Raw genomic sequence first — 6231 nt, forward strand, 5'->3', positions numbered from 1 at the left:
CAAGGGTTTTTTACAGTAACTTACTGGCAACACTGTTGCCAGTCAGTTACTGTAATTAAGAGTTACAGTACCAAACCGTATTTCAGTTTTGTGTAATACAGTGCATTACTGTAAAAACGAAGCTGATCAGTACACTACTGTAATTATTTTTATTTGTACTAAATATAAATTAGATTTGATCGTTTTGATATATGATTCATTTTATTTTTTATCCTACATAAGTACTACTTTCATACAAACCAATTAGACAAAGTTATCACAAAATACCATTTTTTTATTTAAAACATTTCATATATATCACAAAATAAACATGCCAATGCTGGAAATGATTAGAGTTTAGAGACAACATTTTTTGTGTTAATTTGAACTCATTCATTGTGTTAATGATTTTAACAAAGTAAATATGTCAGAGAGGTTAGCACAAAGATGTGTAAACATGTTAAATTAACACATTATGTGCTGTACTTCACTGCAAACATTTTTGCAAACATACATAAAACCATAAACAAAACATTAACATTTGACTAAATGATGAGTCATTGGTTGTTTAGCTTATACAAGTATTATAATGAAATATCAACCATTACATTCATAAAACTGCAGAATATAAATACATTTTTAAGCATTCAAAAAGGAAATGTCCAACACAGGACAAAACACAGTTCTTTTCACAATACAAGACAGAAGAAGTAAGAAGAAGTAAAATAAGTATTTAAGTGTCTTAAAGTTTTTGAAAGAAGTCTCTTTGATGCTCAAGAAACATCTCTTATTATTATCAATGTCTGACTGTCTACAGCATAGGAGTAAAAGTCATCATCAAAATAATCTTTAAAAAGCCAACACAATGTTTTTGTCCACCTTTGTGAATAAATGAACTTCTCCAAAGATTGGTTCCTGTTCAGAACTTGATTGACAACATCAGAGTGTTCGCTGGTCTGCATGCGTGCCCACAAACACAAATGTACTCTGTCCTTCAGAGGAGATCCCGGTTCCAAAACTGTATGAGAGAGAGAGAGAGAGAGAGAGAGAGAGAGAGAGAGAGAGAGAGAGAGAGAGAGAGAGAATATTAGTGACACATTATTTTTAACCTCCTTTTTTGTTAATTTTTATTATTATTTTCATAAAAACTTAAGAATATATATTTGTAAACAGCTTTTGTCAATAAATTGCATACAAAAGAACTAAATTAAATTATGCCAAATTAAATTTTAATACTTACAAATCCTAAATTCTGTCCAAAAATGCTGAGATCCATAGAAAGAATGACTGAAATCGATGATTTTAGCCCATTTCAGCTTGTCTGCAGTGAAGGGGTCCCTGTTTGAGACAAATACACAGTAAGACACATGCAAGAAATCACTGTGTGTGATGATCGTTCTCCTTCCTACAGTAGTTAACCCACCTGTGCGCTGATATTAGGACCTTCCTAGTCAGGTGGGACTGCAATGAGAGTCTTCTGGCTAATAAAATATCAAAATAATGCAAAAATATAAACTTAAGTTGTTTAGAATGCTAGATTTGGTATGAATTAATTAGTGAGAGTTTTGACTGCAGTGCTTACCTGGATACATTTAATCTGGTGAGACTGAACAAAGACAATGGTCCATCTTCTATTTGGTTCATTTGCTGTGTAATAAAGTTAGACATAATGCAAAGGTCACTTATTTGATATAAAGTTAGCCAATTTTATAGAGATTTTATAAGATATTGTAAGCTACCTAGTCTGCACCAGTGGCTCAAAAGCAATTTTCACATAGCGTATGCTAATCATTTCAGCAAACTTATCTCAAAATATATCACAAATGGGCTGGCCTACCTCTGGAATCTTGCTAGAAGTCACTGGCGCGAATTGGCGCTTTGTTGCAGTTGCCTTTAAACACAAAAATGGAAGTAAATATTAAATTCCATAAAAAAAAAACCTATAATATGGTATAGTTTGCAAACTAATGCTAAAACTATAAAGGTTCTCATCAGTAGGCCAACATTAGGCTATAAACAGAATTTCACATTAGTTTAATCACATTTATTGTTAATGTAAACGTTGCTCGTTGGCATATTTTAACTCGACAATTCAATAATCTAACAAAGTGTGTAAAATGAAACGTTAGCTCAGTTTACCATAGTAAAGTTCGTTACAGCCATGTTGACGACGAGTAACGTTAGGCTAACGTTAACGTTATAACATAGGTTAAACTGGGCACAATCCTGTCAGCACACACAGAATGTTTTTTTTTTTTTTTTTTTTTTTTTTTACCTTGCTTGCTGATCTCTCTCTCTGTGAAGTAAATTCCGTCTCTTCCCCGGGCCAGACACGAACGTCGCGATCCAACAAAAGGCAGGTCCCCATTACCTACACTGGATGCTCTGACGCGACACGACAAATCAGACAGTGTAGTGATGTGCCGCGGCCGTTATATTTCTGACGTAGTCCGATACGAGTCCAAGCGCTCACGCTATTTCTGACAAGGGATAAACAGGTTTGCATTTAAAGGTCCGGTCGCTTCAATGTGTCCAATATAGACAGCCTCTGGCTATTATAGCGTTGTAGACACGCGGTGTAAGGCAAAAATTAGGAAATAAAAAGCACGATGGAATGGTGCCAGCCAGAGAGGCAGTTACGTCAAATAGAGTAGTATACAGCAAATTTAAAAAATACAGTAAGTCTGTATGTGGTGTTAGACATCACAGAAAATTCCCATGATGCAATGGAAATCACAGTTATTTACTGTAAAGAGAAATAGCAGTATAATACTGGGGGATTTAAAGTAATTCAGTAGAGTAGTTTTAGAGGCTTTTGTCATGTATCCTGACTCAAATAATGTGTTTCTAACAGCAAACACTCAGAATAAAGTGAGATGATCTGCTGATGACCCTGAATGGCTTGTTGAATGAGTGTTGATAGTCTGAGGCTCATCAATATTAACAGATCTGCTGAAAACACTCTTTATTTCATGACAATAGTTCCTGTTTTCACCTCATTTATTATGCTGATGTCTTCAGATCTCCTGTAAATTGACACTTAAAGCTCATTTCATTGGTGTCAGCAGACTGAGGGGATTTGTTGCCTACTATATGTATCTTTATTTCTGTGTTTATGATTTTAACTGTTTTTCTTAACATTTTTTTATATTAGGAATAATTTAAATTATTTATATTCTTTTCTTTATTTCTAGATACCTGTATTTTAATGAAGAAGCAGAATAATGTTAGGATTAGCAATACAAATAATTAAAAATAATTAATGAATTGGCATCAATTACTGTACGATGAATAGATAGACAGACATAAATGCTTAGAAGTGTCATTTATTATTAAAAAATACAATTATTATTATTTATTATTGATTTTTTTGGCAGATCAGCTCCTCCCAATGGAATACATCATCAGTGAAGCTCCTCCCACACTGGAATACATCATCAGTGAAGCTCCGCCCACAGTAATTCCCCAATAAATGCTGTAAATCCCCATCAGCTACAAGTGAAGAGGAGCATCAGAGCATCAGGAAGAGCTGAAATCTACAAAGACTGAGTTTATTAAAGAGGACAGTGAGAACATGAGTGATCCAGAACCCTGCAGAATGAAACACACTGAAGATCCTGAAGAGCAAAGAGGTTGGTGTTTATTCTTCATTCATTCATGATGCTGAAGAACATTCATGTTAGAAACATTCAAGCACTTCATCACATTTAGATAAACAGTTCAACTATGAAACAGTACAGAATGTTCTGGGTTTTTCTTCAACAAATGGTCAGTAAAGGGAGGTTTGAGACATTTTTATATTGATTGTCAACATCAGATCAAGCGAAAAACTATTTTATCTGTTTTATTTTACGTTTATTGTATATCTGACTATTTTAGGAATAGTCAGTAAACACCAAGTTACTGATAAAGTTGTATTTGTCAAATATCATACAAGTTATTCGTAGTTATAGAGATTCTTCTTACATTAACTTTGGTAACAGGGTTGATGAATACAGTCAATGCTAAAGTTTGTGTAAAAACTGAGACAATGAATTGAGATTATTTTCTTGTCTTCCCATCATGCAGTAGAAAGAGCCCAGATGATGTCACTTCCTGTGTGTCACAGTTTTAAAGGGATACTCCACCGTTTTTTTATATTAAACTATGTTATTCCCTTAACTAAGACCAGTGGCGGTTCTAGGATTTTTTTGTAACAGGGGCCATTAAGGGGCCACATGTTACATTCAGGGGCCAAATACAGGGTACATTCAAGCACACAAAATAATTTATTCAGTACGGTGCAAATACATTTCGGCAGTCATTCCTTTTTCAAACGCTCTAATAAAAAATTATGAGCCAGTAAATTTCTTAATGATTTTTTTTTCATTTATTTATACTGTGCATAAAGGACACAATGCACTTCTTTCTGAATTCCACCTTTTAAGTTTCATAATCATGTCGTCGCTTATAAACAGTAAATTATTGTTAATTGTTTGGGGGGTGGAATTGCATCTGTGATCGTTGTGAAGAATTCTCCGGTTGCTCTTCTCGTCGACGATTGATGGGTGGGAATCTCTAGGCACCTCACGATTCGATTAGATTACGATTCAGAGGGTAACGATTATCGATTATTAACTTTTTTTTTTTACTTGGTACTTTTAAAGCAAAGTATTTATGATGACCCATAACAAACTTACTTCCAATACTTCCTATATTAATTTTATTAATAAAACAAATGGAAGTGATTTGGCAAGTCAACTAAAAGGTTACATTTGCCAGCATAGGGGAGTGCGGGGCACAACCTAACGCGGGGTTAGTTGTAACACGCTTGTTTTAAATACTTCCGCACATGCTTGGATGACGAAATTTTGTGTATTTACTAGTTGTCATATCAACACTATATAGAAAAAAAAATTCTATATAGAAAAAAATTTTTTTTTTTGGAAGATATCCATAGATATTTATTAAACCATAGCAAAAGTAAATTTCTTACTTAAGTTAACTTTTCATCTCTATTTTTTGTGTTTATTTAAAATAAGACAAATCTGATATTGTTTTAATCTCCAAGATGTTATTTAACAGTTGAGATAGTTATTTAATGCTTCGCTAACTAGCAGAAGACACTAGCAGGGTTTAAATCCCAGTTGTGCAGGCGGAAGCATGTTGTAACTCTGCGTTACAATGTGCCCCTTTTAGAAATACGCTATTATATTCCATACTTTTATTATTTTTTTGGGGAAAACGTGAGAAAAAGGTGAATAAAGACTGAGAGTCAATGTTCAGAAATTACTAATTATTTATTTGTTTTGAACTATGTTGTATAGCTGTGTTTTCATGTGTTCGTAGTCAAAACTCAAAAATTAGTTTATATTTAATTATTAAAAATTGCCATTATTTTATATGAAAAAGTTTTTTAATTGTATTTTATTTAGAAAAATATATTAGAAATATTTTAGTTTGTTTTGTATATTTTTTTTTATTAGATTAGATAACATTTTAAGCTGCCATATGGTCATGTTACAATGTACCCCACCTATGGGGCATGTTGTCACATTTCACTTCCATTCTTTCGGGGTATGTCAAGAAAAAAGTATATACTGTATTAATAAAACAAAACCACATAATTGTAGTAGACATGTGGGAAATTAATGTGGGAAAAAATAAATACTAAAAAAACACTAAAAAATAAAAGTAGATTTACACAAACTGAGAAAGTCAAAAAGTGTTACTTTGTGCCCCGCTCTCCCCTATGTCCCAACATTGCAAAGAACCAACAGGAAAATAAATGTGTGCCTGTACTAGCAGCATACTTGTAGTAAATGAATACAAACTTCAGCATATTCTGAATCTCTAGCATTTAATAATAGACTTCTAACCAACATCCTCCTGTTATTTACAATGAGCAATATAATCCTTCAGACAAAAAAACATTTTGCTGTAGCAAATTCACAAACAGTTTTCGTTCAAAAATACAGAATTGTGTACCAGCAGCTCTCATATAATGCTTGTGGACTTACGCATATTCTGAATAATTAGTAACATACAAAGCCGCTCTTATACACAACTAAATAATAAAGAGTTATGACTTGAAATGTTTGCTGTATACCACAATCAAAAACAGCTTATACAAAAACAGTGAATGAACATCTGCAGAGAGCACAGTCAAAATGTAACTTTTTGTGACTGACATTGCACATATTGCAGGGCAGTATAACGTACGTATAACAGATAGGTTTACAGCATATTGATGTGAAAACTAAACAATACAGA

General features: G+C 33.1%; 1 long non-coding RNA gene across 1 annotated transcript; it reads right to left on the reverse strand.

The window, feature by feature from the left end:
• Window positions 1-858: 858 nt before the first annotated feature.
• LOC307156669 lies at window positions 859-2296 on the reverse strand. Its single transcript, XR_013820769.1, has 6 exons — window positions 2255-2296; window positions 1817-1870; window positions 1562-1626; window positions 1403-1460; window positions 1220-1317; window positions 859-997 (listed from the first exon to the last, which is right to left on the reverse strand). It is a non-coding gene; the product is annotated as an uncharacterized lncRNA (long non-coding RNA).
• Between the last annotated feature and the right edge of the window lie 3935 nt (window positions 2297-6231).

The sequence above is a fragment of the Squalius cephalus genome, assembly GCF_949319135.1.
Source record: "Squalius cephalus genome assembly, chromosome: 1".
Lineage (NCBI taxonomy): Eukaryota > Metazoa > Chordata > Actinopteri > Cypriniformes > Leuciscidae > Squalius > Squalius cephalus.